General features: G+C 37.4%; 1 protein-coding gene and 1 pseudogene across 1 annotated transcript in view; one reads left to right on the plus strand and one right to left on the minus strand.

Moving 5' to 3' along the window:
* The window catches only part of ARHGAP32 (Rho GTPase activating protein 32), a 319193-nt gene that overhangs the window by 293581 nt on the left and 3499 nt on the right, over nt 1-22113 (minus strand). The gene's annotated exons all lie outside the window — the stretch shown is intronic.
* LOC117017802 (uncharacterized protein C2orf42-like) lies at nt 8678-10519 on the plus strand (annotated as a pseudogene).

Raw genomic sequence — 22113 nt, forward strand, 5'->3', positions numbered from 1 at the left:
AATGAATCAAAAAAAGAAAAAAGAGAACTTCTTAAATCCTAAAGAGAGTAATTATTTCCTGACAAATTTTTTCACAATAAACAATGAATTCTCAGTCTGCTCATTTCTGACCTAAAGCATTATTCACCATTCATCCAAATTACTATTTTTTTATTTTTATTTTAAATTTATTATTATTTGTCATTTCGTAAAATCAAGTAATGTGGCACTTTCCTGCTAAAATATAGTTATCAGAACACAAACTTTTCCTCTTGATATAAAAGATGTGACAATGCCGCTTAGCCAGTATTTCCCATATTCTTCAGTCCTCTTTGTCTTTTCCCCGCATAAACCACCCATTTTAATAAAATGGAGTACACTATTCAAAAAAAATTCTTATTTTTGTCTAAAATAGTGACAACATATTTCACAGAAGATTTTCTAAAGGGAATAGTCAGCTCACTCTTACATGGCAATTTTATAACATTGTGTCAAATATATTCTCTACTTTGTCTAAAGATTTGCTTGTTCTCTCTTAAACAACTGTCACGTTAAAGTCTAAACTTAGTTCAACAGATACCACCGAAAAGACTTTAATTAAAATAAACCAAAGCTATAAATGAAGATATAGTGTGTGTGTGTGTGTGTGTGTGTGTGTGTGTATAAAATCAATTAATCCAAGGAAGTTGAATTTAATTTTTTTTCATCGTTGCAACAGTGAACGATTGTCTCCTCTACCGGGTAAGTTGATCTGATGCCTGCAGTTGTTAGCTCTGATTCTACTCTCATGTCCTTTAGATTGGGATCTGAAAGGCTGCTCCTCTGCAGCTATTTGGCAGTCTACCTTCCTCTTTTTATCACTATCCAGCTCCCAGCTTCCACTCTCTTTCATCCATCTTCTCTGACAATCAAATGTTTCCCTTCATGGCTATAGTCCCGTCCATTCTAAATTTCTACCTCCACTGCGGATCACAACACTTGGAGGCCTCACTCATCTTATGCATATTAAGACAAACCTAAAAAGAGTCTGAAGAACTTCTGCCAGTAAATTGTTATATTTCGTAAGAGGAACTGATAAGGCAAGACTCAAAGCTAAACTTCCAAAGTAATTTTTCATATAAGTATGATGAATAAAATTCTCCAAGTATTAATGAATTAAGAATTTGTGTTAAACTTCTGGTAAATCAGTATTTCCATACACACATAAACACGTTTAAAAAGCTACTAAAAAGTCAATCGTTTTCTTATCATAACCACCATACTGATTTTTCACACCTTATCCCTTATCACTCACATAGACAAAGGTGCTAATGAAGTCACAGGTTCAAGCCCAAGGACTCCAGTTAAGCAATATGATCACAGATCTCTGCAACATACCTTAACCGATAAACCAAATTATGGTGCTGAGCAACGATCAGCAACAAACTACCTAAAAGCAAATGAAAAGAAATGAACAAATGCAGTATTAGTAGGGAGGACCACCTCAGAGCACAAGCACTATTAAATGGTGAATCGGTGTACTAATTTCAAATACAAACATCTTGTTTTATTAATAATATGTAATTATGCAACAATTAATCACATACATAATTCAACAACATAAGCCTGAGCCAGCTTTTCTCCAAAATGGTAATAGTAGTATTGATTCCTCATACTTTCCTAGGACAACACATATGAAATAAAATCTTGTTATCTGAGCCCAATTTGAACACTGGCTAGTACAACTAACAGAAGTAAACTCAAGGTTGAGCTACTCTATATCTGCAAAAGATCTTCTCTAGATCTGTATTTATGGTACTCTCATATTGAGAGATGTTACTAAATTTTTATTAACAACCTTGTGAGAACACTAAAAAAAAAAAGAGTATCAAGAGTACCGTAACTGCCATTATTCCTATTTTCTCACACACACAAAAACACCACACTTTTCCTATTTATTCATTAATTCAACTCATTCAGTTGACAAATGTTTACAGGTTCCACTCTCTGAATAATACCCAACTTTTAAACAATGTAAAAGAAAAAAAAGCTAAGGAATTAGTATGACCCAGATACAGAAGGACGTTTCGACTAGTAGAGCTGGAGGATAGCTTTTAAAAAGAAGATAAGAATTGCAGAGGAAGGAACCACAAGCATCTACCAGCCTTGTCAATTCATAAAATGGGAGTAATGTTGCTATTTTTGTAAGCGGAGACAATATTTTTATAGAGACTATCTCATGGAATATGAATATCTAATGAGATTTAGCTCAATGGACACGAGATTCTTCTGACACTAAAAAGAATTTCTTCCAATTAAGCTTTTTGTTTTTTGGTTTCTGCTTTTTTGTTTTTCTGGAGTAGGGTCATTCAACAATTCCGTAGAAAGCATATCCCAAGTCTACTGGCAGCTTTTCCCATCCTCAAACAATTCCTTGTTCAGATGCACAGCCACAGAAGTTCAAAGGGCACTGGCGTCTTTATACTCAGTTCCATGGTAGTAACAAACAAACTTTTGTCCCCATTCCTTCAATGACATGGGCTGCAACAACTACACTGACTGAACTTTTACAGCTGAGGCCTGCATGTGCATTACTTAACTGAAAGGCCATAGTATTTCATTTATGCTTCAACCATAAATTATTAAATATCTTTTGTGGAATAAAACAATTTATTTACCTGGGCATAAATGAATGTTGATTCTAGCCAAACACAAAGAACATCACTGCCAGTAATAGTGTTATGATTTCTTGTCATAATTATCATATTTCTTACAACATTACTTTATAAACCCTTTTGTCTTTCTCTATCTAAATCATACATGATAAGAGTGAAGAAATTTATTATGGCTTTTTATACAGAATTAAAAATCTAAAAATTCTTTTTTAAAATACGACAATAAATATACCTAAGAAATCTCAAAGTTATAAAATTTATTTTAAAATAAAAAAGAGCCTAAATATATATATATATATATATATATATATAACATACAGTACAATTTAGAATACAAGTAATTTTACCTTTATATGTCTAATAATTCTTTAAGTATAAAAGTCAAACAATTAATTGCTAAAACTCTCCTTTTAAACCTCCAATTTTTAAACAAATTCCTACTACTTTCATCTGCTAACAACCTCTAAAATCTATTCTAATACAATAAAATATTGTTATTATAGCTGAATAACGAATCAAAAATAATTACCCCCTAAAATTAACCAATAAGTAAAATTACATAAGCATCTTAGAAATAAAAATATTTAGCAGCAGAGCAGAGAACTACACAAACACAAATCAACTGAAGCATGATACTAAAAGATCTTTGCCAGTAAAGATAGGAAACAGTTTCCTCCACACAGAAAACTTTCCATAATTGTTTCTAAGGCAAATGCTCCTAGAAGGCTGGAAATACTACTTAAAATTTACTGAGCCACCAACACTGTGCTGAACATCATACTCTCAGACAAAATGGATCCAAACTCTTTTTTTATTTTATTTTAATGAGCATACAGTGAAAAGAAATACAGCTGAAAGTAAAAAAGAACAAATCTCAAAGATCATAGGAATACAGAAATATTGTTGAAATTGGGTGTACAGTGGCTCTGGACAGGGTTAAACAGAAGAGAAAGGCTCTAAAGTAAAAAAGGAAAAGTTATTCCAGATTTTGTTACATAAAATTCAGTAACTCAGAAATATTTCTAAACCACCTGCCTTTATAGGCTCATTTAACCAAGTTTTTTTTCTACTTCTACTAAAATCCATAATCTTGAAACATTAAGAATATCATAATATTTTTCACATCACTATCTAGCTAAAACTAATCTGAAGAATTTTATAAAACTTTTCTCTTATTTCAGACCTTCCCTTCCTACCTTTCAAGAGGTTAGTTGATAAAAGAACAGTTCCAGCTACATGAATTCAGTTCTCTACATGCTAAAGCCACAGTCCCTATTTTGATTAAACAGGAATGTTAAAAGAAATAAAGCCAGTAAAAACCAAGCATATTTTCTGTTTAGACCTCTTTCCTATGCCAAGAAAGCGGATGATGAGGAATTCACCAAATAGTTTTAAGGACATACTCCTAAGGAAATAAATGTATGAAAACTGCTTCCTACCAGGAGCAAAGAGTTGATAAAACAATTTGTTCTGTTAATCAGAATAATTTACACTTTAAACATCTCACTAAACGATTCCCAGAATATTAATGGTGCAATGAAAAAAAGGCAAATAAGTACCTTAGAATCTAATTTAGCAGGAAATCAATACGCCACCAGCAATGACAGAAATCCCTTTTACAGTGGTTAGAAGGAAAAAAATCTTCATATTCTTATGATTTTTATAACTAAATTTGTTTATGTTTAGCCATTACCATATCACCATATGAAAAATGAAGATAGAGCTTTTTATAAATGGGAAAATTATGTCTGCCCTTCATACACAAAGTAGGAGAAAGTATGAAAATCTGACAAAATGTTCACAATGTTTACTTAAGGAAGACTAAATTGGGCATGCTGGACATAAACTAGAATTAAAATATACCTCTTGAGCTTTCAATTTTTCCTCAACTTCTAAAAAGGTTTGTATTATATTATATTTTAAATTATTTTAGCTCTTTTATGCTTGTTTTTAATTTATAATAATATAAATGGCATAAAAAAAAGCCCCTACTTTGTATCCCCTACCAATCTATTTCCAATAAATAGGTAGTAAATATCTACTGAATTAAGGCTGAGATATTAGTTTAACCCAACTTACAAATAAAGAGCTGTAAAATCTGGCTAAAGCTAGCATTTTAAAACCATTTCTAAATACAGCTTTATACACCCTTTGGGAAGTTTTTAAAACATCAAGTCAGAATGTATCCCAACAAGAGAGAACAGTTGAAACCACATATGGGAACCTACTTGTTTTCCCAAATGAGTTCATTATTATACACTACATTTTAAATACACCAAAAAAGAAAAACAGCATTAAAAAAAAAAAAGATTAAAAAATAGACAGAGGACTTGAATAGAATTCTTCCAAACAAAACACACAAATGGACAACAGGTACAAGAAAAGGTGTTCAACATCACTAATCATCAGGGAAATGCAAATCAAAGACACAATGAGATATCCCCTCACACCTTTTAGAATGGATGTCATCAAAAAGACGAGACAACAAGTGTTGGCAAGGATGTGGAGAAAAGGAAACCCTTGTGCATTGTTGATGGGAATGTAAATTGTTACAGCCACTAGGGAAAACAGTATGGAAATTCCTCAAAAAAATTAAAAATAGAACTACCATGTTTCCCCGAAAATAAGACCTAGCCGGACCATCGGCTCCAATGCGTCTTTTGGAGCAAAAATTAATATAAGACAGAGTCTTATATAAGACTGGTATTATATTTATATTATATTATATTGTATTGTATTATATTATAACTGGTCTTATATTAAAATAAGACCAAGTCTTACATTAATTTTTGCTCCAAAAGACACATTAGAGCTGATGGTCCGGCTAGGTCTTATTTTCAGGGAAACACGGTATGTAACTTGGCAATAATATCTCAAGCTGGGAAGGGGGGGATAAAGTGCAAACAAGAAATCATTCAAACAAAAACCAAAAAACCCTTTTTTCCAAAGCTTGTATTATATATCCTGAATAGGTCTTATATAATAAATGAGTATTTCTCATTGTTGCTAAATTTAAAATATCACCCAGCTACACCAATTTTCAAGCATCTTGGGCTCTAAATTAATGCCACTACACAGTAATTAAGTAATGATTACAGCTCTAAAACAGTCTATTTCATTATAAATACAGTAATTTCATGGGAGACATTCCATTAGGAAAAAGAACTTTAAGAGAGATCTGTGTCTTGGAGACCTTACTCTAAGAATGCTGAAACCCAAAATTACTATCTCCCATTACCAAGTTAACAAATGCTGCTGATATAGTACTTAAAATTAAAAATCAAATCTCAGACGACGGGATAAAGAAGTTTGTTTGCTAAATGAAATAAGCCAGATAGAAAAAGACAAATACCATATGATTCCACTTACATGTGAAATCTAAATAACAAAATAAACAAAATGGAAACAAACTCATAGATACAGATAACATTTTGATGATGCCAGACTGGAGGGGCGGGGTTGGGGGGATTTGTGAAAAAGGTGAAGGGAGGGGCAGCCGATGGCTCAGTTGGTTAGAGCATGAGCTCTCAACAACACGGTTGCCGGTTCAATTCCCGCATGGGATGGTGGGCTGCGCCCCCTGCAACTAAGATTGAAAACGGTGACTGGACTTGAAGCTGAGCTGCACCCTCCACAATTAGATTGAAGGACAACGACTGGAGCTGATGGGCCCTGGAGAAACACACTGTTCACAATATTCCCCAGTTAAAAAAAAAAATTTGGTTTTTAAATAATATTGTAATAAGAACGTACGGTGTAAGATTGGTGCTAGATTTATCAGGGTGATCACTTTGTAAGTTACATAAATGTCTAATCACTATGTTGTACACCTGAAACTAATATAATATTGTATGTCAATTATAATTGAAAATTTTAAAAATATTAAAAATGTAAAATCAAATCTCAAAGAATAAAATTCTTACAAATAACTACAAAATTTCTGATATCTTTATCAACCTCAGTATCTTAAAATACAAGATGTGAATTGCCCTAAGTGTAAACCACTTTAAAGCACAGAAAAATGAGGTGGCTTTTGACATTTATCCTTAGATCCTTAGTAAAGAAGTGAAAGAGTCGGTCTGGACTAGTTGTTAGGCTATTCAATTAGCCCCACATTTCAGCACTAAAGTCAAGACCTTAACACTCTAGTTAACTCTGCACAGAGAAAAATGATTCTCCATCATCACAAACCTCAAAGATATTTAAGTAAGCTAGGGTTTTTCACACTGATATCCATGGCAGAGCTTCAGGCATTCTGCAAACATTTGATTTGAAGGTGTTCCCATACATCTTTACCCATTTTAAAAAATATAACAGGAACAAATGTTAAAAAACATAACATGCACGTTTGCAACAAACTGGAAACCACAAATGCATAAACTTTTGTTACCATCAATTAGCAAAAATAGGTAAATATTATACATGGATTTCTTAGATGAATATATACTAACAAAATACTAGTTATCACTAGAACACTGGAGGTCCATCTAAGATTTTGTTTGGGGGATAAAGGGGGTTTTGTTGCTGAAAGAGTTTGAAAATCACTGGCTGAGTGCATGGAGTTGGCAACCTATTGGAGGAGGTTACTGACACTTATTCACCTGGAAGAATACACACACACACACACACACACCACAAAACACACAAAAATAAACCTCACAACCCTAAAAACCTCCTTCATCTTACTGCACCAAATACAGATTATTTTGGGGTTAACTCTTTTTAAAATGTGTTAATACTGTCTATCAGTCACACCTCAATGTAAATCACCTATAAAATCAGTATGAGTACTAGCATACAGTCAAATGATTTTCAACTAGGGTTCCAAGATCATTCAATCGGGAAAAGGCAGTCTTTTCATCAAAGGTACTGGGAAAACTGGATATCCACATGCAAAAAGTAAAATTGGAACCATACTTTACACTATTACAGGAAAATTAACTCAAACCTCATCAAAGATCCAAACAGAAGAACTAAAACTATAAAACTCTTAGAAGAAAACATAAGGGAAAACTTCATGACACTGCATTTGGCAATGATTTCTTGAATATGACACCGAAAGTAGAGGCAACAAATGACAGAATAGATAAGCTGGACTTCATCAAAATTAAAAACTTCATGCATCAAAGGATACTATCAACAGAGTGAAAAGCCAACTCAGAATGACAGAAAGTATTTTAAATCATATATCTAGTAAGAAAGAGATCGATACCCAGAATATATGAAGTTCTCTAACAAAACTACAACAAAAAAAAAAAACCAGGGCTGGCCCAGTGGTTAGAGGTTAGAGCTCCATGCTCCTAACTCTGAAGGCTGCCGGTTCGATTCCCACATAGGCCAGTGGGCTCTCAACCACAAGGTTGCCAGTTCAACTCCTCGAGTCCCGCAAGGGATGATGGGCAGCGCCCCCTGCAACTGAGATTGAACACGGCACCTTGAGCAGAGCTACAGCTGAGCTCCTGGATGGCTCAGTTGGTTGGAGGACGTCCTCTCAACCACACGGTTGCCGGTTCGACTCCCGCAAGGGATGGTGGGCTGCGCCCCCTGCAACTAGCAACGGCAACCGGACCTGGAGCTGAGCTGCGCCCTCCACAACTAAGACTGAAAGGACAACAACTTGAAGCTGAATGGCACCCTCCACAACTAAGATTGAAAGGACAACAACTTGACTTGGGGGCGGAAAGAAAAAAAAAACACCTACCCTGATTTTAAAATGAGCAAAGGAAAAAGACTACAGCGGGTGGAGAGAGAGGAGACTGCCAAGATTTCCAGTTAGGGCAATGGGAATCTTCTCTGACTGTGAAATATTGGGCAAGAGCTTTGCCACTGGCTGGCCAAAGAGGATGCCGAATGTCTGCGTTGCCATACCATAGAGTTTAAGTTTCAGAAGACTGGTTAAGCAGTAACAATCACTCTGTAAATGATTATGTCTTCGCCTGTCCTCTATGATCATCACAAACTAATGAAACACGTTTTAGATCTTATGAAGTCAGATTATACTGTTTTCCGGATGCTCTGGTAACTGATACCGGGACCTGTGAAAAATGGAACCAAATTCTCTAAGGACTTCATCACCTGGTTTGAGGAAGGCCACAATGAGGAGAATCAGAAAGTGTCCCCAATGCGGCACATACAATGGAACCCAGGGACTGAGCTGGAAGAACCATAATCCGCTTTGGTGCACGGAAGCAGCCTAGTATTGAAGCTGTAAAATCACAACAGGCTCTGATCTGCAGGTTTACTCTGCAGCAAAGAGACCAGGGCCCCGATTACCAATGCTTTGTGGAGCTACCATGTTTCCCCAAAACTAAGACCGGGTCTCATATTAATGTTTGCTCCAAAAGACGCATTAGGGCTTATGTTCAAGGGATGTCATCCTGAAAAATCATGCTAGGGCTTATTTTCCGGTTAGGTCTTCTTTTCAGGGAATCACGGTAGGTGTTTCAGAGACGACAACCCGGACGGTAGACGACATGATCATCACTCAGCTGAGTTCTGGATGGTGTTATGTTCCCTCAGACCTGAAAGCTGCCACCCAGAGCTTCGTGGAAAATCAGTGCCAGCACACCAAGATGGCAGTGAACAGCCAAACAGAGGCCGCCCCTCTGACTCTGAAGAGCTCAGTTCTGAATGCAATGCAGGCCTCTCCAGAAACCAAGCAAACCATCTGGCAATTGGCCACGGAACCCACGGGGCCCCTTGTACAGAGAAAAACTAAAAACATTTTAGTGGTAAATGCAAGGCAAGCCAGAAGCATAGTTTGGGTATTTGCATACATCCTTTGTGCAGAAAATCAGTGCCAAGAGCTTGCCTGAGCGCCGTTTCTTCTGCTCCTGCCAGACTGACATCTCACAAGTCGAATGCCTCCAAGTATGAGGCAGCCCAGAGATGCATTCATTTCCTTTTATCTGTGCCTTTGCCAGTGATGAGACATTGGTTCAAGAAATCTCAGACTTCCCACATTTTTATTCCAGCCGTCATAGAGATTATTGTGCCTCAGCTGGGTTGCCATTCAGAATCAACAGTGTCAGCTTGTGAGCCCACTGCCTCTGAGGCAAAGAAGAGAAAAACAGGTAAAGTATCTGGTGCACAGTCGAACAGTTCACTGTTGCCTCAAAATGCAGTCAGCAATAATCTAAGGAAAAGTGGCCTGAAAAAGACTGTGGTTGCTTCTTCATTAAAAAGGCAGGCTTGTAGTTAGCTTTAGAAGAGGTACAGGTGACCTTATCCTTCCAAGACTGGCTGGTCAGCGTCACAAGACGCATCCATCAAACCAAGCACTGTCAGTTTAATGGCAAACCAGAACCACTGGTGTTCCACATTCCTCAGGCCTTTTTGGATGCCTTGCAACAGAGAATATCTATAGAAAGTACAAAAAAACGGTTTCCCAACTCTACCACAGCTTTTTTCTTCGAAAAGATGCCTTCCCACTGGGAACGCTTTCCAAGTATACCTGGCATATCCTGCAAGTTAAACAAATAAATACCCCCAAGATGCCCTTGGAAATTACCCATGGGTTTATCCAGAACTGAGATGGGGCGTATGAGCTGTTTAAATGCCCTAATGTGGAAGTAGAGAGCACAGCAGAAACCTACAGTCATATAGCAAAGCAACCAGCGCTGCAACCCTGGAATTAAAAACTTTCCTCAGTTTGCAACACTTCCCCAGACCAAAAGGAGCCAACACATTTCATCATCGAGTGGATCCCAGATATCCGCCCCCCCAATCCAAGATTGGTGGGGTGCAGATCAAGTTTGAGTACCACTGGAACAGGCATGTGGGGGATACCAAGACCACTGCCTCCCACCCCTAACCCATCCTTGGAATTGGCCCCTCTGGCCACCATCACTTTCCCTTCAGGCAAAACAAAAGTCTTTTGCTGCTAAATTTACACATCCCTACCCCCTTGACAACTTCAAATACTAGTTAGGTACTTAGATGGCCCTGATCCTTAGTGAACTGCTTTTAGCTAAGATACATTTTTCAACATATTCAAGTGGATTCTGTTGAAGAAAAACTTTTCTTGTAAATGGCCTTTTAGTGCCGCTGTGTATAGTCTTCATTATAAATGGGGGGTATTACTGGTTAGGGTTTTTAAAGAAACAAAAAGTAAACCAGCTCATTTTCCTTCTTAAAGTACTCACCTTTAGAGTTTGTTTCAATCTTTCTCTAATTCTCTAAGTAGGTAGAAGTACTCCACCTTACACTAACAATGTTAGAAAGTTAATGATACCCTGGTTAGGGCAGAATGTTAAGCACTATCCTGGCAGTTCCTAATATTCTGTTATCAAATAAAACACAGTGTCACTAGTTTTACCAAAAACAAAAATAAACAAAAAAAATAGGCAAAAGACTTGAATGGATATTTCTCCAAAGATGATACACAAATGGCCAACAAGTGTATTTTAAAATAGTCAACATCACTATCTTAAGCAAATCCAAATCAGAATCACAATGAGGTAATACCTCGCATCCATTAAGATGGCTACTAGCAAAAAACAGAAAATAACAAGTGTTGATGGGGATGTGAACAAATTGAAACTCTTGTGCACCACTGGTGGGAACGTAAAAGGGTACAGCTGCTGTGGAAAACAGTATGGCACTTCCTCAAAAAATTAAAGATAGAATTGCCGTATGACCCAGCAATTTTGCTGGGTATATATCCAAAAGAACTGAAAGCAGGATCTCAAAGAGATATCTGTACACCCGTCTTCATAGCAACAATATTCACAATAGCCAAGAGGTGGAAGCAGCCCAAGTGTCCATCAATAGATGAATGGATAAGCCAATGTGGTATATAGAGACACGAGGAAATATAATTCGGCCTTAAAAAGGAAGGAAATCCTTTCACATGCTACAACATGGATAAACCCTGAAGACATTATGTTAAGTGAAATAAGTCAGTCACAAGAAAACAAATACTGTACGATTCCACTTATATGAGGTATCTAAAATAGTCAAATTCATAGAAACAGAGCAGAATGGCAGTTACTAGGGGCTGCAGGGAGGGAGAAATGAGGCATGGTTGTTTAATAGACAGTCCTGCAAGATGAAAAAGTCTGGAGATCTGTTTCACAGAAATGTGAAATATATTTAACACTACTGAATGTACACCTAAAAATAAGAATGGTTGAGATAGTGCATTTTGTTATGTAAATTTTACCACAATAAAAAAAATTAGTACCCTGAGTACTTCATGGAAGCAATTGTGATGATTAAACCAAATAATACATGTAAGGGGCTAAGAATAGTTTCTAACATACTAATAATATTAATGTTAGCAATAACAGTAGCTACTGATAATATTAATAAGGCAGATATTTACCATTTAGCAAAACTGAATTCTGAATTGAGGAAAATAGAAAAGCGTTCCCTGAAAATCAAACGAGTTTAGTAAGTATATTAAGAATAGGGAATCTCTGTTGGTTCTGGATCTGTTAGACTGACGTAATAAAACTTAAGGAGATGGTTATGGCAACCTAAATCAAAGGAACACAAAATCAAGTCTGGGAAACTTACTGTGAAGAAATTGGGAAAGTGCTACAATGATGTTCTGGTCATGCCTTGGAACTCAAACACAAGGAAAAAGAGAAAGAACTTGTACTAGAATGCTAAGCAACTATTCCTTCAAATCTGTGCTTTCACTGATAAACACAACTCCTCATAGAAGTCACATTCTTAGCAAGTCGATACACAAAAGCCAGCTTAGTTGCATATGTATGTTACACAAGTTTTTTATTATTTCCAATCAAAAGTTCTAATAAAAATAAGCATAAAAACACAAAAGGCCTAACCTTCACCACTAAGAGGCACAAGGAGTTACGCATCTCTCATATATTCTAATACCTATTACCACGATAGTCAGCTAAAGAAACACACAATCAAGTAAAATCTTAACTATTCAAAACCCTTAGAGCGAGGTTTCTCACCCTCATACACTGACATTTACACCAGATAATTCTTGGGGAGCAGATGGAGGGGGAAACTGTCCTGTGCATGAGTAACTTTAGAGAATTAGTTATTCTAAATGTAAGACTATATATACATCATCCCTTTCCCAGCCCAAGTTAAATGTTTACAAATCATTTCACATTATTTATAGAGGAAAACACAGGTACTCTGAGGTCAAACAGACCTAGATTTGAATTCTGAATCAATCCACCACTTAGTTGGGTAACTTGAGCAAGTGACCACACTTTCCTGAGGTTTAAATAACATTTGTAAAGATCAATACATAGTGGGTATAAAATTAAAAGGAAGTGAATTACAAGTAAGTGCCAGAAGTTTTTTTTAATAACTGGCTTATGAAAGAACTATTTCTAAAATGTATTACACAGTTTTCTGTCTTAGTGTAATCTAACCTTTTATAAATGACTCAGGGTGACCATTTCAGACAAACATCACTGTAATAACTAAATAGGACACTAATCTAGGGAAGAGAGCTATCAAAATGGATAACACACAGAATCAAGTTTCAAGACACTGGATCAATTGTTTGATGCCCATAAAAATAATACCATTTAATAGGTATTAAATGGAAAGTTGAGTGTTCAGGCTAAAAAGTAACAATAAAGAAGTAACATAAGTTGGGATAGAAAAACTCTAAAAAATGTTAATTGCCTGCATGCCCTAAATGAACCAGAGGTGATAGCTGTCCAAAAAAAAGTACAAAAAAACCAATTTGGGTTAGTAGAGAGAATATATCAAAATAAGGGTAAGAAGAATGGAGTTCTAGTTTCAACTGCCCTACTTGAGTGAGAATATAATACGTAGCTAGATTAAGCCACTTAACCTGGATCTACATCCTCATTAATAAAAAGGGCATACACCTACTTTGACACCTCCAACATCGTCAGACAGACCAAATAATGATGCTGATTAAAAAACATGCTCTTAAAGCTAAATGTAAAACACTTTATACTGTGAGACCTACATAGTCACCATGCATCAGTCCAGAGCAGGGTTTCGCTGTACTGGTGCGCTGTACTGGTACAGGCACACTGGGGTAAATAAGCCACGCTGTTGCTGGCCAGTCGTGATCAGCCTAGAGAGTCTTGCCACTCTGTCACTGACAATACTCTCTGAGGACTCAGGAAATCAGTATTTCTGGCCCATCTGTAACACATTCAGAGCATCGCCTGGCACACCAGTTAAGAAGCTCTAATTAGAATACCATGTCTAATGTGGAGCACTATAAGAGGGAATTTAACATTTTCCACAATAACTGGCTCTGGCAAACAGAATCGAGGCCAGAGTTTGACTACGATAGAACAGTAATATCTTGGACCTAAGCAAAAGGGATCTGTGGAGGGCTATGAACTGGCCTCCCTCTGGCCACACCCGTGACCATGGAGGCAGGTGTTCTCAGGGCCTAAAAGGTGTGCCCACCTGCAGCCTACACACCCCCGCCCTCATCTTGCCCAGCACCCCAGAATTTCCTGCCTACTTCCAGGGTCTGCTCAGGCCTCTTCTCTGAGTTGGTCCTCCCAAGGGCAGACAACCCCATCAGTATTTATAACCCTAGTCCCAAGACATGGTCAAAGAGCTGCTGTCTGAAAGGTATGTGGGCTGGAGTATCCACATATGTACACAGGCAAAGCAAGAAGCCTGAACTGAGAAGAGGTTCTCGGATTGGAGGCTGGTTCTCTCTTTGCACTTTGCCACGTCCTGCAGCAGAATGCAAGAGAGTCTGAGAATTCTCTGACTTTGATTTAGGTACTTATAAAGTTTTATTTGTTAAGGTAGGCAATGGAACAGTTTTATCAGTTAGCCTCATTTATAACTTGTAGATTTTTAGACAATATGGCATATGGAACTCCATGTGTATTCTTGCCCTGAGTCCCAAAAATGTTAGGGATGGGCCTGGAAAATGATCTAAAAACCTTGCCATATAAGTAACAGTTGAAGAAAATGAGTACATTTAGTCTGGAAAGAAAAAAGGCTGATGGGAAGATAAAAGAACCAACCATTTTTCACATGACAGCTAAAGAACTATCATGTGAAAACTAAAGCAGATCTGTGTGGTATTGGAAATTCAGGGAGCGACATTCCACTTCAATATAATGAGGAATTTTTAAACAATAAGAACTCTTTTTACAAAGAGTTGGGCTGTCATATGAGTAACTAAGTGTTCAGACCCAAAAATACAGGAGGACAGGGTAGATGATTATCTTCCAAGGATAATGTGGAAGGAGTTCTGATACTGGGGAAAGGTACAACCACATATTCCCCAGAGGCCTATATAACTGCTGTATTCACCAGTCTTAGGAAGATGTAGCTCTCTATGCAGAAACAAGTGGTATGAGACACAAGGCAAAATGAAAATTAAACCCTGAAGTAACTTTTCTTTCCTAAAAGTCCCTGCTGTCATGTTATTCTTGTCCTTTGCTGCCTAACAAAATGGAGGTGAATTCCTCCATTCTACAAAAGTAATCACTAAGTAAAGGCAAAAGCAGCTTTATCTCAAGTGATTTTTTTTTCCATCCTCCAGAAAATCATAACCTTCCCTACTGCTCCCAGATGAATCCTGATTTATCATTATCACTGAACACCTTGTCTTCAATTCCCATGATGGACTCAGGCATCTCTCTGTCTCCAACAAATTATTTATTAAGTAGGAAAGCTACAGATACGCCAAGTATCTAGACAGAGCCCCACCCCTCAAATAGCTTATGAAGAAAGGGATTATAAATTACACACATAAGCAAATAAATGATAAACTAATATGAAGAAGATAAATGGGATAATAGAGAAGAGAGATTGGGATGCTGCATGTTTACAGGTAATCACAAAGGCCTCTCTAGGGAAGAGTCAGTCGTGCAAAGATCTGAAGGAAATACATTCTAAGCAAAAGGAACGGCGATTGCAAATCTCTAAGAAGGTATGTGCATAGCTTGTTCAAGCGATTTAAAAAAAAAAAAAATTATCCACTACACATCTATTAGAATGACCAAAATTCAGAACACTGGCAACACCAAATGTAAGAAAGGAACTTGCACTTGTTGCTGGTGGGAATGCAAAATGATACAGCAACGTCGGAAAACAGTTTGGCAGCTTTTTATAAGGCTAAACATACTCGGAGCATACAATCTAGCAATCACTCTCCTTGGTATTTACCCAAAAGAGTTGAAAACTTATGTCCACAAAAAAGACCTACACATGGACACTTAAGCTATTTTATTCACAATTGGCAAAACTTGGAAGCAACCAAGATGTCCTCCAGTAGATGAATGGATAAACTGTCATACATCCAGACAATGGAATATTATTCAGTGCTAAAAAAATGAGCTATCAAGCCATGAAAAGACCTGGAGGAAACTGAAATACATATTAGTAAGTTAAAGAAGCCAATCTGGAAAAGCTACACACTCTATGACTCCAACTATCCGACTTCCGGAAAAGGCAAAACCATTAAAAGTCAATAAACAGATTGGTGGTGGCCAGGGGTTGAGGATGGGGGAAAGGTGAGGGAAGAATAGGCAGGGATGAACAGAAGATTTGTACAGCAGTGAAACTATTCTGTGTAGAATATACAACACGAAGAGTGAACCCTAATATAAACTATGGACTTTGGGTGACAATGGTGTATCAATGTAGTTCATCGACTATAATAAACGTTATCACTCTGGGGGATGATGATAATAAGAGTGACTGTGCCTTTAAGGGGACAGGAAGCACTTGGGAAATCTCTGTACCTTCTGATCCATTTTGCTGTGAAACTAAAACTGCTCTAAAAAATAGTCTATAAGAAAGAAAAACAACACCACCACCAAACCAGAACTACAAGAAATCTTAGAGGGACTTCAAGATGAAAAAAATAAAAAATAAAAAATATGAATAAAATGGTAATAACTACATATCCATCAACAATTACTTTCAATGTAAATGATTTAAATGCTCCAATCAAATGAGGGTGGCTGAATGGATAAGAAAATAAGACCTTTACATATGCTGCATACAGCACATTTCAGATTAAAAGACATACAGACTGAAAGTAAAGGGATGGAAAAAGTTACTCCGTGAAAATGGAAACAAGCAAAAATCTGGGGTAGCAATACTTATACCAGACAAAATAGACTGTAAAAAAAGGCTATAATAAGATTCCAGATACAAAGAAGGATCCAATAATCCCACTTCCAAGTACTTATCTGAAGAAACCCAAGCGTTACTTCGAGGGTACGTTTGCTTCCATTATGTTCACTGCAGCACTGTTTACAATGGCCAAGATGTAGAGACAGACTGGATGAATGGACAGAGGAGGTGGTACATACACGTATATACAATGGAATATTGCTCCACCAGGGAAGGGAATGGGTTCTTCCCATCTGCAGAAGCATGGATGAACCTGGAGGGTATTGTGCTGAGTGGAGTATGTCAGACAGAGAAAGACAGATGCAGTGTGATTTCGCTTATACGTGGAATGTAAAGAACAAAATAAAAAACAAACAAAACAGAAACAAACTCATAGACAGAGAGAACATTTTGATGGTTGCCATGTTAGAAAGGGGAAGGGATTAAGAAATACAAATTGGTTGTTATCAAGTAGTCATGTGATGTAGCATATAGCATAAGGAATACAGTCAGTACTACTGTAATAACTATGTATGGTATCAGATGGGTTCTAGATTTATGGGAGTGATAGACGGGAGGGTGTGAGGGGAAGGGTGAAAAAGGTGAAGAGATTAAGAAGTACAAATTGGTAGTTACAAAATAGTCAAGGGGATGTAAACCATAAGGAATATAATCAATAATACAGTAATAACTATGTATAGTGCCAGGTGGGTTCTAGACTAGTCAAGGGGATTACTTCTTAAATTATATAAATGTCTAACCACTATGCTGTACACCTGAAATACAAAATAATATTGAATGTCAACTGTAATTGAAAAATGTTTAAAGGGGGGAAAAGGTAAAGGGGAATAAGAGGTCAAAATTTCCAGGTATGAAACAAATGAGTCATGGGAATGTAATGTACAGCATAGGGAATATAGTCATAATATTGTGGTACCATGGTCCAGTGTTAGATGGTTGCTGGACTTAAGGTGATCACCTCTTTAGGTGTATATGGCAAATGTTGAATAACTATGGTGTATACCTAAAACTAGTTAATACTGTATGTTAGCTAAAAATCTAAAAATAAATAAAATAAAGGAAAAGAACATTATTGTGACTGCAGCCCCGTGAACAAAGGAGAGAACAGAAGATGCAATTAGCAAGGAAGCCAGGAGCCGGATCATACACTACAGACATTCTGAACTACATTATTCTTTGTTGTTGGGGATTGTCCTTTGCATTGTAGGATGTTTAGCATCATCCTGGGCCTCTACCCACTAGATGCCACTAGCACATTCCCCTACTCCCCCACCCCCAGTCCTGACAACCAAAAATGTCTCCAGACATCGCCAAATGTCCCCTAAGAGCAAAAATCTTCCCCCGTTGAGAACCAATGATAAAGGACTTTGTAAGTGACTGAGATGGAAGTTTTGTTTCCATGATAAAATGTTTAAGTTTTAGTTTTAGTGTTAAGTGCACTGGAAAGCCAATAAGCAGGTGATCGGATTAACATTCAACATTATATTTAGCTCCTGTGTATGGGATGGGTGAGGAGGACATAGGAAGTCTGTTGGCAGTTTTCCAGGGGAGAAAGGACGAGCCTAGGTTTGTAATAGTGAAAAACCTGAGATGTAGTCAGGTCCAGTTTATATTCTGAAGGTGGAGCTGACAAGACGTAACATAAGGGGAAAAAAAAAGGAAGATGACTCCAACGGTTTGGCCTGCACAACCAGGTATATGGTGGTGCCACTTATTGAGACAGCAAAGACTTGGGATAGGCGGAGGAAGGAATAAATGAGAGTAATTTCTAGTTCTGCACTGTTCATGTTACATTTGAGATGACTATTAGACATCCAAGTGAAGGAATGGAGCTAGATGAGTCTAGAGCTCAAGGGAGAATAACAAATCAGTAGTAGAGTTTTTTGTTGTTGTATTGGGTGTTTGTTTTTCGTTTGTTTGTTTTGAGGAATTTAAGCCTCATCAGCATATAAATCGCATTTGAAACCATGAAAATGGATGAAATCACCTGAGGAAATGCCAGAGAAATTCCCAATTTTACAGTTGGGTGGGGGGAGTTATTGGGAGTAGAGATAAGCTGGCAAAAAGACATAAAGAATGAGAGGTTGGGTGGCAGGTTAGCTCAGTTGATCAGAGTGTGGTACTAATAATACCAAGGTTGCCGGTTCGATCCCTGATCCCCGCATCAGCCAATGTGAGCTGCACCCTTCTTAAAAAAAAAAAAAGGAAAGAAAGAAAGAATGAGAGGCTAAGAGCTCAGAGGAAGTAGTAGGCCAGTGTGAAATACTGGTGAGAGGTCAATAAGTTGTAGAGAGTGAACTGATCACCCGCTTTCGCAAGATACAGGGCATGACAGCTTGATTACAAATAACTTCAGTCGGGTTATAGAACAAGAGCTCAAATGATCAGGTTAAAGAGAGAATGGAAGGCGACACAACAAATATAAACATCTCTTGCTGTAAAAGGTAGCAAATAAATTGGGCAACAGCTGAGGGGAATCGTAAGTTGGAGGAGAAGGAGTTTTAAGATGGGTGATTTATTGATTCAGTTGAAGTATTAGTAGCTCAAACAAGATAGAATTTTATTCTTCTCTCACTTAACCATCCAGAGATACATGAGTAGTCCATTGCTAGGAGATGGCTCTGCTCCACAAGATCATCCAAAGAGCCATCTTATTGATCCTGTCCCCCTAAAGTGTTGCTCTCACCTGCAAGGTGGAACAATGTGCACCAGCACTACATTCTTCTTAGCAAAACAGGGAAAAGAGAAGTAGAAGGCAAGTAGCTCCCTTTCTAATTCCATGACCCAGAAATCGCACACATCACTCACTTCTGGTCACATCTATTTAGTCAACAGTTAGTCACATGGCCACATCTAGCTGTAAGAGAAAGGCTAGGAATAGTAGTCCAGCCATGTGCCCAGGTAAAACTTGAGGGTCCTATTACTGAAAGGAAGCCACAGAGAATGGCATTTGGGGAACAGTTAATCATCACTGCTGCAAGTAACAAAGCATAAGGTATGTTTGCATACCAAAAGAGAATGACAATTTAAGAAAGAAAATAACTGCAGAGTGAAGGGCTTAAGAAGGCAAATATGAATGAGATCAGGGCACAAATTTATTGCCTTAAAAACAGGGACACGTTGGTCTCCTGTCACTTCTCACATACTTGACTTTTCAGAAGAAAGGTTGTCCCTTGAGTGTATTTCCAGAAAATTAAAGTAACCCTTTCCTTCCATCTAGTACCATGATTCCCCAAAAATAAGACCTAGCTGAACAATCAGCTCTAATGAGTCTTTTGGAGCAAAAATTAATACAAGACCCGGTCTTATGTTATAGTAAAATATTACATTTACTATATTATAGTAAAATAAGACCGGATCTTGTATAAATTTTTTCTCCAAAAGACGCATTAGAGCTGATTGTCCGGCTAGGTCTTATTTTTGGGGAAACACAGAATTACACAGAATGAGTGTAAAAATCTAGCCTGAATTGAGCAGTTCTCACTTGGGTTGTCTCCCGATAGGCTGATTCAGGGCTGCTGCTTCTCCATCAAAGAGAATGTGGCCAATTTCAAAGCTGGAAGGAGTCTATAAAGCTCATTTTACGAATGTTCAGTCCACAAAGCATCCTCTCTCCCCAATAGTACATCCCAGGTCCTCGGACTGCCAGATAAGGGATCATCCCACTGTTCCCTTGCCTACTCTTTTATAATATTCTTTTTCATAATATAGTTTATCTTCCCAACGAAATGAACACTTTCTGAGCACAGACAGTCAATGCCACCTTATTTCATATCTATTTTCCATTGCATCTAGCATAGAACAAAATACACAGTATGTACTCAGCAGATACTTTTCAGTTAACTGATAAAAGAGACTTGGTTTCCCTCGTCTTACTGGAGCCTCGGCTTGCTCTTGAATCTGGAAGACCACTGTATATAAAGATACTAGTAAGGACTGTCAGATTCTCCTTGGGTAGATGAACGGAAACTAGTCAAGTGTAAGAGGATGGTCCCTGATTTAAAAAAAAAAAAAATCAGAGAATCATAGAATTTTAGAGCAAGAATCTTACAGACCTCTAGTCTAACGCCCTCATTTTAGACACAAGGAAAATGAGGTTCAGAGAGATTAATTACTTGTCCAAAGTCACAGCCTGTTTACAGCAGAGCCAAGACAAGAACCCAGGTCCTCTGACTTCAAGTCCCAATCTCCTTTACCTGTTAAAGGTTACTTCATTTTTTAGTCTTTGCTTAACTGGGTAATTACTGGACTTCACATAATATGTTATTCACAGTTGTTGAAAATGCTACTCATCTTAAGAGTTATTTGACCACATATGTCCCCAATGAAAAGAGGAACAGGAATTGACCGTTTCCATCCTACACACAAAGGACTATGAACAATGCAGTTAAATGGCTTGCCCAAGAATCACAAGGCTGCATCCCAGAGAATAATGATTTTACCTTTTAAGTGCAAACAATGGAATATCTACTTTAGAATTCTTTCCCAGAGTATAGTGCCTACCTCTTCTAATAGAGACAATGTAAACATATCATAACACTTCCATAATATGTGGATCTCACATGCTTTCCTTTCAATGCTTTCCATCTCCACAACCTCTAATATCAATGTATATTATAATCCATAATACAAAATAAGGTAGGAAAGGGATATATGACCATAAGCCAAATAATAGGATCTCTGAAAACCAGAATTCTACCTCCACACTGAACATTCTGGTTCATATATTTGTATGAGAAATAATTTCTCACTTCCTTTCACCTATCCTAAAGCAGTCTCCTTTAAATACCAGCGGAAGCCCCCTTGTCCAGTACACTATGAAACTGTAAACATCTAGTTTATCAAATCTTTACTACATTGGGGAATATTCCTTCTCAACCTTCATCTCTTCAGATAGGCCTCTACCTTTCTTGAGTTGCTACATTAGAACCCGACAGTTTAGTTTTCCAGGTGCTGCTGCTCTATGATTTTATGGAAGAGCCCCTCTGCCTTCATCCCACTGTTCCACCAAGGACAGTGCTCCTCCATCTCCCTTGGCTCAACCACACTGCATTTAAGCATCATCCAGCGCATGAAACTACACAATTTGTAGGACTGCAAGAGCCACAATGACCCCAATTCTGTTTTAACTCAGTCAGAACAATGGCCAGTGTTTATTTGCTCAATCTTAGTTTGAGATTAATGTTAAATAAACCAGCACTTGAAGTTGAAAAGCACATCTAATTTCTCAATTGTAAGATAATTTAAACCAAAAACTTCAAAAAGTAGCTTAATATGTCTCTAGGTAGTAAACTAGATCTACCTTTAAAAAAAATACTAACTTTCATTACTCCACGTTGAAGAGGATGTTATAAGATGCTAATACAAACAATAAGGAAGACTTAAGAGT

The sequence above is a fragment of the Rhinolophus ferrumequinum genome, chromosome 25, assembly GCF_004115265.2.
Source record: "Rhinolophus ferrumequinum isolate MPI-CBG mRhiFer1 chromosome 25, mRhiFer1_v1.p, whole genome shotgun sequence".
In the NCBI taxonomy this organism is placed as follows: domain Eukaryota; kingdom Metazoa; phylum Chordata; class Mammalia; order Chiroptera; family Rhinolophidae; genus Rhinolophus; species Rhinolophus ferrumequinum.